Source organism: Pongo abelii, chromosome Y, assembly GCF_028885655.2.
Source record: "Pongo abelii isolate AG06213 chromosome Y, NHGRI_mPonAbe1-v2.0_pri, whole genome shotgun sequence".
Taxonomy (NCBI): Eukaryota; Metazoa; Chordata; class Mammalia; order Primates; family Hominidae; genus Pongo; species Pongo abelii.
In genome coordinates this window covers 48,105,418-48,117,636 of record NC_072009.2, presented here as the reverse complement: position 1 = coordinate 48,117,636, position 12,219 = coordinate 48,105,418, and the positions used below count along the sequence as shown (strand labels likewise).

General features: G+C 37.4%; 1 pseudogene; it reads left to right on the top strand.

Annotated features, from left to right (window-relative positions):
* The first annotated feature begins 292 nt into the window (after window positions 1-292).
* On the top strand, window positions 293-2,277 carry LOC129053482 (testis-specific chromodomain protein Y 2-like; annotated as a pseudogene).
* The last annotated feature ends 9,942 nt before the right edge of the window (window positions 2,278-12,219 follow it).

The following is a 12,219-nucleotide window of genomic DNA, read 5'->3' as shown; positions in this document are numbered from 1 at the left end:
CACGTATCTTAAAACACAAATATATTTAATTTAAAAAACACTTCTAATTTCTGTTTTTGACATAAAATGAATAAAGGTATAATTTTGAGGACTCAGTAAGTGAAATAGTGGAGGTAAATTATACAGGAGTAAAGGTTTTGTATGTTACTGAAGGTAAGCTAGTGTAACTTTAAAAATGTTAGAACATTAGAATGTTCCATACAATCGTCATAGCAACCACAATTAAACAAACAAACACAAAGGAGTAACAGGCAGGAAGAAAGCTTTCTGTTCTACACCAGAAGGTTGTGGCTGTGGATTTAGCTACTCTCACCTGAGGCTACTGAGCAAGCTCTCATGCACCATAGCATAGCTGTTATTTCACACAATTTTCACTACACCAGTGGTGACGAAATAGAAGAGGTTCATCCATACGCAGAAGCTGGTGAAGAACTGGAGGCAGAAAGGAGTGGCTATGTAGAGACACAACTGAAACAATGTTGGCACAGCAACTGCTCCAATCCTGTGTCTTTCCTCATGGCTTCCCAGGAGTTTGAGGTTGAAAGTATTGTTGACAAAAGACAAGATGAAAATGGGAATACAGAGTGTTTGATTCGGTGGAAAGGTTAGGACAAACAGGATGACACTTGGGAACCAGAGCAGCACCTCACGGACTGTGAAAAACGTATACATGATTTTAATAGACGACAGACTGAAAAACAGAAGAAACTGACATGGACTAGAACCAGTAGAATTTTTTCAAACAATGCCAGAAGAAGAACTTCCAGATCTACAAAAGCGAGCTATTCTAAGAACTCTCCTAAAACGCTAGTGACTGATAGACACCACAGATCCAAAAATAGCAAGTTATTTGCTGCCAGCAAGATCGTTAGGAGGAAGGCAGCTTCAATTCTCTCCAACACACAGAATATGGAGATAATAAATTCAACTATCAAGATCCTTGCACCTGACAGCCCCTTTAACGACAAGAAAACTGTGAGTGGCTTTCAGAAACATGGGGAACTGGACCCTGTTGCAGCAGATCAGTAGGACACGGTGGTCTTCAAGGTGACAGAAGGGAAATTCCTCCAGGACAATTTGTCACGTCCTGGTGCAGAACAAACTGGAATAGAGAACAAGACTCAGATACACCCACCAATGTCACAGATGTCTGGCTCAGTTACTGCTTCCATGGCCACAGGTTCAGTTACCCAAAAAGGTATAGTGGTATTAATAGACTCATTAGCAGCCAATGGAACAACAGAGGTGCATACCTCAGTTTCAAAGGTGAAAGGTGGGCAAAGAAATATTACTGATGACAGCAGAGGCCAGCCTTTTATCAAGAAGACGTACTTTACCGTAAGGTTAACAGAAAGTGCCAGCACATACAGAGACATTGTAGTGAAGAAAGAGGATGGATTCACCCAGATAGTGCTATCAACTAGATCGACAGAAAAAAAATGCACTGAATACAGAAGCAATCAAAGAAATGGTTAAAGCTCTGAATAGTGCTGCTGTGGATGACAGCAAGCTCGTGCTGTTCAGTACAGCTGGAATTGTCTTTTGTTGCAGTCTTGATTTTGGGTACTTTGTGACACACTTAAGGAATGACAGAAACAGAGCAAGCCTTGAAATGGTGGACACCATCAAGTAATTTGTGAATACTTTTATTCAATTTAAAAAGCTTATTGTTGTATCAGTCAATGGCCCTGCCATTGGACTAGGTGCATCCATCCTGCCTCTTTGTGATCTCGTGTGGGCTAATGAAAAGGCTTGGTTCCAAACCCCTTGTATGACCTTTGGACAGAGTCCAGATGGCTGTTCAACTATTACATTTCAAAAAATGATGGGTAAAGCATCTGCCAATGAAATGTTATTTGCTGGGCGAAAGGTGACAGCACGGGAGTCATGTGCCAAAGGCCTGGTCTCTCAGGTATTTTTGAGTGGAACTTTCACCCAAGAGGTTATGATTCAAATTAAGGAGCTTGCCTCATATAATCAAATTGTACTGGAAGAATCTAAGGCCGTTGTTCGCTGTAATATTAAGTTGGAGTTGGAACAGGCCAATGAGAGAGAGTGTGAGGTACTGAGGAAGATCTGGAGCTCAGCCCAAGGGATAGAATCCATGTTAAAGTATGTTGAAAATAAAACTGATGAGTTTTAATTGTCAGTCTGTCTGCTTAGGACGCGAGAACTAAGCTGAACCAAATGCATCATGAGTTGCAAGATGCCCTAATCCATCTTCATAGCCCAAAACAGTTTCACCCATAGCTAAGGCTTGGAAACAAAACCGGAAATGTCCAAGCCAGGTATTGAAATTATTACATCATTTTTAAGCACTGTAGTTTTAAAAGAAATAATAAAACAGCTTGTTTGCCCAAATGTGGTTATTTTATGCTCACATAAGCCCAAATATAAAAGCAGACTGTTGGGTACTAGATTCTTCTTGGAAGCCCTAATGTGTATCTATGGCTACTACTATATATAAGACCAGAGTTGTGTTTTATTGGAGGTTTATGACAGAGAATCCTGTAATAATGTTGATTTTTCTTATTTTTGTATGCTACAATACCTCTACTGGGTTATAAGGCAGCCTTAGCTTCCCTCCCAGAAGGACACAGAACTGTATGAGATGGTGCCCTTGACTTTACAGCGGCACAAGCACTTCAGAGACACACAATTATAAATTAAAAGACTTTTCTTTTAGAATAAATATTTCTGGCACAAAATTCACTGATGATCATTCTCCTAAACTGAACATATGACTAGAATTTGTGGTGAGATATCACTTGATTTTATTTTCCTTTATAAATATCTGATTCTTACCTAGTTAACAAAAGAAAACTTTATCTCTCTAAAGTAAAACTTGTTGCACCTTATTAGTGAATTATGGAATCATTTTTGTGGAAATATCCCGGTTCTAATGTTTGTAATGTGAAGATTTAGGTTACCTTAGAGTGTGCTCTTGTTAATAAGTTAAAATTCTGGACCCATTATTAAAGGCAGAAACTTCTTTCAAAACAAAGACACCTACACTCTGTATGGGCTTTAAAAGTATCAGTGTCTCTTTTTATGAGCACACAAATTTCTAGAACACTGTATGTGTTCAGTTACCCAAAAGCTCTATGAATACTGTCTTGCTGATTTTTATCGAGGCTCCATTACATAGGCATAATTGAATAATCCACTGGCCACTGGTGATGAATGTCATCTTTGTCACAAGATCTCTAGGGTGCCGCTTCACCAGCCAACAGTCTCTGTGGATGATGTCACCTTTGTGCAAGTTTCCCTTGAGCCTGCTTGTCTAATTTTACACACCCATCTTACAGCCTGCACTCAGCTCAAACTATGGGCTTAGGTTTCAGTTTGCTATGGATGTGCCAGGCACAGAATGGAGGCAGATGCATGAGTGAGTGTTGGTTGAGTCCAGCCACTGCACACAGCTTTGCATGTTATCTGTGATGAGGTAAGCAGGTCAGGTGCTCGTACAGGTGACAATTCCCTGCAGATCTTTAGGTGAATCAGGCATACCACAAGCTTTCTCTTCTGCAGACACTGAAGGATGCAGTGTCATCCAGAAAAGAAGAAATGCCAGAAAATGCAAAGACCCAAAGACGTCATCTCAGCCCTGGCTTGGGAAAGGTTTAGATCTAGGATATCTAAAGGGCAAATGTCCTGCTTTCTTTTTTCTTCCACTTTTCTTTTTTTCTTTTTCTTATCTATGGAATCACTATGGCTTAAATTAGGATTTTCAAAGGGCTGTGTCTCTCTTTCTACTGGAGATTAGGATCTTGTCTTTTCTTCACTCTTTCTCTCTTTGACTGCTTTTCTCTCTTTGACATGCTATAGAAGAAATGTGTTTTGGCCCAGCATCTTTCTGTTGACTGTAGGGCTATTTGTCAGAAACAGTAAGATTTTGGCTTAGCAATAACATAACGTCTTCCTATTTAAGACCCCCCCAAAAAGGGCTAGATATTAGGGAGTCTCTATATATGTACTGATGTATCATAAAACTTCCCCAGGTCTTACTTTATTTATTTAAGGCACTGTAATGAAAAAGAAACTTGCACTTTACTGGCACCTCATTCATTGGGCATTTCCTATAGGGGTAGTAAGGAACATGGAGGGTTGGATGTAAAAACTGGAAAAGCTGATGATGATGTGACTAAAAGATTCTCTACATCAAGAAGATGAGAAAACCTGGAGTAAGAAAATTTTGTTTTGATTGTTTCCAGGGAGAATGTTTCTCTGATGTTTGTGAGTTGTTTCTTGTGGGCTTTTCTGATATGACTGCTAAGAAGGCATGAACAATTTTACAATATTTACAAAGATGTTGGTTGTTTCACGGGGCGAAAAGCCTTGCACATAGGAAGCTTCAAACAATGTGCCTTCAACCCTCAGAAACTTTCTAGGTCTTCAATAATATTGACAAAGAAAAGCAATATAGTTGTGGTGGGTTATTGGGAAAATTTCCACAGGCAGAGAAACAGCCTGGACTATCAGGCTGCAGAGAGAATTTTAAGAATCCTGTACAATCCCATGGCCCAACCAAATAATTTTTTTTTTAAAGCCCAACTTTTTTTGTGTGTGTGCTTAAGACATGCCCACAGCTACTCAGATAAAAAAACAAGACCACGCATTAAAATGTTGTGTCTTTTGTGTAACCAGATTGCTTTCAGGAAATAGTCTCTTTTTCAGAACATGTACATATTGGACTCCAGTGTGTTACAAAGGGCACCTTATATTATTAAACATGCTTCAGGCTCTGAGCCAAACTTCTGTAAATTATCATTTTAGCTTCTGGTCTCATGCCAAGGTCCTGGGCCATGCTTTCACTTTAGCTCTTGTGTGGCTCAGGGCCAAGTCCCTGAGCCAAGCTGAGTCATTGCATCAGCTATTAATAGTTCCAGGCACAAGGGCCCAGGAAAGATAAGTAGTACTTTCTTCAAAACTAGTTAGTACATTTTCTTTCTTCTGAGTCCATAAAAATATCAGATTCTTTCTCAGAGTGGGCGACTGACTCTACCCCACCAGAAGTTAACATATTACACATTTGCTATCATCTCCCCTTTTGCATTCATAATTTTTAATTTTCTTGAGATTAAAAAAATCTGTGTGTCACCTGATAGATTTTGGTTCACAGGGGTACAGCAAGGTTTGTTTTTGGTTCACGGACTGGGAAAGGCTTTAATTAAAAAGGTCACTAGTAGCTGGGCATGGTGGCTCATGAGTGTTATCACAGCACTGTGGGTGGCCAATGCAGGCAGATCACAAGGAGATCGAGATCGAGATGATCCTGGCTAACATGGTGAATCTCCCATGAAGTCTATTAAAAATACAAAAAATTAGCTGCATGTGGTGGTGGGCATCTGTAGTGACAGCTACTTGGTAGGCTAAGGCAAGAGAATGGCATAAATCCCAGAGATGGAGCTTGCAGTTACCCAAGATCTTGCAACTGGACTCCAGCTTAAGTGACAGAGTGAGAATCCATTAAATAAAAAAGGTGAGTAGGAGTGCAATTCCAAACTACTTACATTCATATCTGCAGCTTGTCTTCTATTTGCATTCACATCTGCCCCTTGTTCTCTGTGTTTGTTTGTTTGTTTTTTCTTTTTTTAATTTCTGAAGAGCAAAGAAAGCTCTGGGCAAGTGCCAGGTAAAATCCGATAGATTGCCTGCCATTCTTACTAAGCTTAGGAGAAAGGGATGTTGGGAGACACATTGGCAGTCTCCTTTCACCCTCCACTGTTGAAAATGTTTCCTCTGTTCCAACTATTTTCTTTCACAGAGGATCCAGCTGTCACATAGGACTGAAAGGATATCTAAGTTAATTGAAGATTTCTGGATAAGACTATATCACGGTGTTATGTGAAGACCTCAAAACTAACTCGTTTCTGACAGTCTGTCAGAGTATTGCCACCAAAAATTTCAGGCTCTTCTGTGGCATTTTATTTGTTTATATTTTGCATTGTGTTGCTAATATCCCTCCTGTTTCATCTTTGTATGCAATGTTGCGATCTGGAGATGTAAGCGCACTGGTAAAAGTCAGTCATTAGAAATATAATTCAAAGAGTTGCTATTTTGTGATTTTTTTCTTTCAAATAGGAAGAATTCAAAATTGTGATCTAAACATTTTTATTTGATAAGGATCTTTTTGTCCGCCAATGATAGATATTCACGTCACTGTAGGGAATGGCATACATTCAAATAAAATTTCTCTTTTTTGCCTGGTTATTTCTCTTTAAAAAGATGCACACAACCATATATATCTAAAGAGATTCTTTGTGAGACACATCTTTTTTCTGAAGAGAAACATACTGTGGGGACAGGTGATGATAGTTAACCTTCTTTTTCTCACTTTTGAGTATATAAACCCGGGATTCAGCATTTTCATGGAACATTTTAGATCTTAAAATGCAACCTAGTGAAATGAACTTTTTCTCTGTGGGGAAGCCTTGCCAGTACTTTGCACAAAACCCTTGGTTTTTTAACTCCTCTCTTTCCTATATCTCTCTAATAGTAATAAGACTCTGTGCCCTATCAGAAAACAGAAAATTTCCACTTTCAATAATCAGAAAGAAGGTGCCTTTGAGAGACACATTTTAGCTAAGTACTGTCTTATGAAAGCCAGCCATACAAGCTTTACTTGTTTTGAGGCACACCTTCTTCCTCCAGCAGCACTGACATTTAAACTAACAGATAATTTTATGTTTCAAAGTCAATTGATCTTATTTCCTGCAATTTCAATATTTTTTTCTAAGCCATAGCAAGGCAAGCCACAAATAGCATTAAAATTCTTACTCTATACAACTGTCTTGCTAGAATCCAATGACTATACCATCTTTTTTTTTAGGTTCCCAAGTTACTTTGGTTATCTTCTGGGTTGAGTAGACTTAAGAAATCAACCAGGAGTCACCAGTGGAGAGCTAAAGCCTGTGCAGGTAAACGTTACTTGTCCTGGTCTCCAGTTCCTCTGGAACTGTGGGTGAAGGTTTAGCTTGCATCCATGGGGGACAACTATGTCTGTCACCAGACTCAGAAAAGACAAGAGGAATGCAAAAACAAGGAATATCCTATCTTTCTATTCAGTCAGGGCTATTTCAAAAGGGGGAAAAAGATAATAGGAAGATTTTTTCTATATTTCTTTAGAAAGTTCACAAACTATCTGCAGTGTGCACTTCTCTAGATTACTGTCTGAAACACAGAAATTTCGTTGACTGTGAGACTCTGAAAAAGAAAGTCGCTTATTTATGTATTTGTTGCTCAAGGGCATGACAGCCCTAAGAACTCCAGAACAGACATGCCTAGCTTTCTGAGGGAAGTGTTCGTTTTAGTACTCTTCAACAGATACATCTTTTCTTCAGATGGTAAAGAAAAGAGTTTGGTTGTTTCTTTTTTTATTCAACCTTGCTTTGACTTGGGACAAAACCCAGATCTTTCTAAGCATGGTAAAATTGATTCTGCCCTCTTGGCCGTCATAACAGGCAAATTTCAGAGAGATAATTCATTAAGTCAGAGACAAGCCCCTGAGGAACACCCAAACATATCTTCTAAATGCCATACATGCCACCCTCATTTAGAACCTCCAAGAGCCTTTTCATCAGCTTGTCTTCTGGTGCCACTAAAGAAAACCCAACCTCACTGTTGCCCCTGCAGAAAATACTCCATAGATGTGATACTAGTATAGTAAAAATTTTCTTCTCATTGTAGGGACTTAGATAAAAAAATGAAAAACATAAGCAAATGCCCCTGAGGACCCCAGTGGACATACAGAGATATTTCAAAATCTAACTCAAGTGCATAATCGTACCTGAATAGATGACACATTACTCCTAAACCAAACCCTAACTGTTGCCATAAAGCATGCAGCTTTACAGAGAGCAGAGTTATCCATGGATCAACCACATGTCTTTTACAAAATATTGAAAAAGGGAGGGTGGAAAGGAAAAAAAAGTTGAACTGATTACAGAATTCTTATTCATAATAGGAAAGGATGGACTGCTGATAACTCGATTGGAATCTTATTGATCCTATAGCAGACTGAAAAAAAATTAGTGAGTCTACTGGAAGGCTTATTAGTGAACAGTACAAAACTTCATAATTATTCTAAACTATTCATAATAGGTTAAAAACACATAAAAATTATAGAGGCTTTTTAAAAATCCTGAGAGAGGCTTTAGTGAAACACATGTTCCTGCCTCCCTATTGAGTTAAGATAAAGTTAATCTTAAGAGAAAAGTTTATTACTCAAACAGACCCTGACATCAAAAGAAAGCTGCAAAAATATGTCATAGGTTCAGATAATATTGTTCTTTTAACAATGCGCCAGGATGTAACAGCCTTTCTTTCATTTCAGATAACACTGAGACTTTTCTTTTACATTTAAGAAAATTAAGGATTGTAGACAAAGGAAACTGTTTGGAGCAAAAGTTCAAATAAGTGGCAAAATAAGCTCTCTGCCAGCAGAGATAGAAGCTTGAATAAGTTGTCCACTGGAATTTAAGATTTTTATGGCCTAAAAAATAAAGATATATACTTAGTTTGCAAGCTGTCTTGGAGAATGTGTGACTTAGCTTTGCACAGGCCCAGGACCTATTAGACAGCTTAACCCAGGCACTTTGCCTGGGAGCAGTCTGAAGTGGTAATTTGCAAAGACTGCTTAGCTTGGCACAGGACCTAAAGCAAAAGCTTGTCCTGGGATGCTGGCTCAGGAATAATCAGGGACTGAAATGATGATTCATATATGTTGAGCAACCAGTCAAATACAAAAAGAAATATTCAGCCATTACCCACTAGATCTCACTGGGTTTATGCCCACAAAAAAAAAAAAAAGAAACTTGGTTTTCGGAAAGCCCTCTGAGTATACAGAAAACAACATGCCTATGCCAGGCATTGGTTCCCCCATCTGAATGAGTGACAGGTTTGTACAAGATTTTATCTGAATGGACTGAAAGTTCTGCTATTTCTGTTGCTGCAGCCATACTATCAGGCACAACCTTCTGTGTTAGATCCCTTAGTGGTGCCTACACTTTTTTGGTCTGATTATTATGTTGGAATCAGGCCCTTAGCTGTTGACTGGGGGTCTTCTAGAAACCATTGCCTTGCTGTTGTCGTATGGAAAGCTAGCTAAGTTGTCTTTGTCTTCCCTCAGAAATGAAAACTCTAACTTCTCTTAGGAGTTTGGGTATTGGTCTTTCCGGATGCTTTCTGCTGGAGAAGAGTGTTGTGTAGAAAACAGTAGGTAGGATTCTACTGAGGGTTGGTTTAAGTGATTGTAGAAGAAAGATATGTTAATGCATGGTATAATTTGCATTACATTTTAAGGTGTGATAGACTTAAGGCAAAAAAAGAAAACCAGTTTTGATTATTAGAAAAAGCATATCACAACGAGACAAGGAGAGTAAGAACAGCTGAGATACTTCAAGGCTGCTAACATGCCCGTATAATTGTGGCTATATTTATACCAGTTAAGATTTTGTTACATGAGACTTGGGTTTATTTAGCTTTCTTGATTTGATCCTTCAAAGCAAAAATTCTGTTACAGGAACCATATTTTCTTCTATTATCTGAAAATATTTGTGGAACGCATTCCCAGAATTAGAATATTGTTCTAGATTTCTCTATTACTCATATCTTTCTGTTTTCCAAGAACTGTAGCTGGACCTCACCAGTTGGTGGACAGAAAAAAATAAATAAATAAGAAAGGTTAATTAAAATTGTAAGAAAATCTTAAAAACAACTTATAAAGTGAGAAATTGGTGATGGAGTGTGACAGGCTTTGAGCCACATATCTTTTTCTAGTCCTAATTTTTGTTAAGAATGAATCATGATAAACTTTAGTCATTGGCAAAACAGACATGTCTTACACTTAGCCAGACAATTTTTGTACAGCGCTGTGAGAAATACCTTTACATGGGATTTCCTCATGGGCTTTTATGAATCTCTATTCTACAAGGAATATTAAATAGGACATTATAAAGCTGAGTCCAGCCATAGGTTTGACCCTTAGGTACATATTATTTGGAAGAACTCCTCTGTTTTTTGAGATTCCAACTGCATGTGGTTCCTAGGCCTGATAGGAAGTGTTTTTTTTTTTTTTTCTTACCACAGACTAGAAGACCTGTATTAGGACTGTGTAAACAATGTATAAGGCTGGGTTTCTTAGAGGGCTTTTATTGGTTCTAAAAGTCAGATGTAATTCATTAAAGAAGGCACGCTCTTCCAGTCAAAGCCTTTGAAAATCAACCAGCTTATTCTATTGGGTTATGTTGCAAACGAAAATACATTTTTTGTAGCACTGATTAAAACAATTATATTGTTGTAAGTTAAGAAAAATCACACACACTTTCTGAATTTTAGAAGACCTAGGCATAGAGAAAAAAAGTGTATTCCATGTTTTTTTAACTGGAGTATACCAATTGACAGTGTTAAAAGCTGTAACTAGTTTAAAAGAAAGTGCACTTGACTTCAAAACACAAAACAAGAACTAGAAATGTTCTAAAATAAAGGTAAAGAGATTGCTTCATTCTTCTGTCAGTTTAGTCTATTTTAACTTTTGTCCTACTTGATACTTATAAGCGTTTTAGCTATTCCTAAGTTCTGTAAATTTTCCTGTTATAAAAAAACCTACAGTTGACAACAACCGATAAAGCTCTACAGCTAATTTTAAGCCATTATTCTTGATGAAGATTAAATGTCTGTAAATGACAAAATGTCTAGTGTGGTTAGAAACAGAATAGGCAAAGACATTTGGTTACTTCTGTGGTTTACAACAGCTTAACATAATCACCTTAATTAAAATTGATAGCACATTTTCAGATATTAAGAACATGAAAAACCCAATGTGGTTTTGAGACCTGTGTTAGTATTACTCACTAAAAGAATTCTGAAAAAATAAAATATTACCATGAAAATCACATGTGTTTAAATATGTTTTATAATACTATTTAACTTTTTTATATGCCCCAGGGGCTCTATGAGGCATCAAAAACACAGGTTTCAGAAAACACATCCCTGAGATTAAAATTTTATTCTGGGAAGCCTGCCAAATATTTTAGAGGATTAAGACATTTAATGTTATGATATCCAATTCCAGATATCCATAAATCATTGTTTTTGCCAAAATACAGTTGGTAGAAATGTTTGAAAGGGCAGAAACATTTTTACCAGCCTTCAATATTACATAATAATCTCTTTCAGAATGACAAATTTTCCCCTTGTAGTTGTCTCCCAATATTAACCCTAAGCTTAATGAAAACTTATATAAAATTATATTTAACCTGAGAAAGATTGACAAAGAGGTGAGATTTTCACAAACTTATTACAACGTTTTAACAACCTTCTACAAATTTGCTAAGGAGAAGATTAATGTTTCAAGAAATTTTTCTTGTGTTTTCACTTCAATGCTTAATGGCAGAAAAAAAAAAAACACCCTTTTCAATCTAGTGCCTGGGTGCACAGAGTTTTCTTTTGCAAGATTAATTTTTTTAAAGCTATTTTCACAGTTTGAGTAAACAGTTAGCTTTATTTTCGTTAATTAAAGAAAATCCTTTACCTCTAGGCAAAATGTACATTTCCATGTCTTTCTAGAATTTATTTTCACTACAAGCAACTTTTACTCTTCTACCACACCTGGAGATTAAATTCATATACAGTATTCTCAGTTACACATTATAATAATACCTTTTAACAATTAATAACTTGAGGGAAGCCGGAGAGAAAGGCCGGGTTACCCACAAGGGGAAGCCCATCAGACTAACAGTGGATCTGTCGGAAGAAACTCTACAAGCCAGAAGAGAGTGGGGGCCAACATTCAACATTCTTAAACAAAAGAATTTTCAACCCAGAATTTCATATCCAGCCAAACTAAAACTTCATAGGTGAAGGAGAAATAAAATGCTTTACATACAAGCAAATGCTGAGAGATTTTGTCACCACCAGGACTGACCTAAAAGAGCTCCTGAAGAAAACACTAAACAAGGAAAGGAACAACCGGTACCAGCCACTACAAAATTATGCCAAACTGTAAAGACCATCAAGGCTAGGAAGAAACTGCATCAACTAATGAGCAAAATAACCAGGGAACATCATAATGACAGGATCAAATTCACACATAACAATATTAACCTTCAATGTAAATGGAATAAATGCTCTAAGTAAAAGACACAGACTGGCAAATTGTATAAAGAATCAAGACACATCAGGGTGCTTTATTCAGGAAACCCATCTCATATGCAGGGA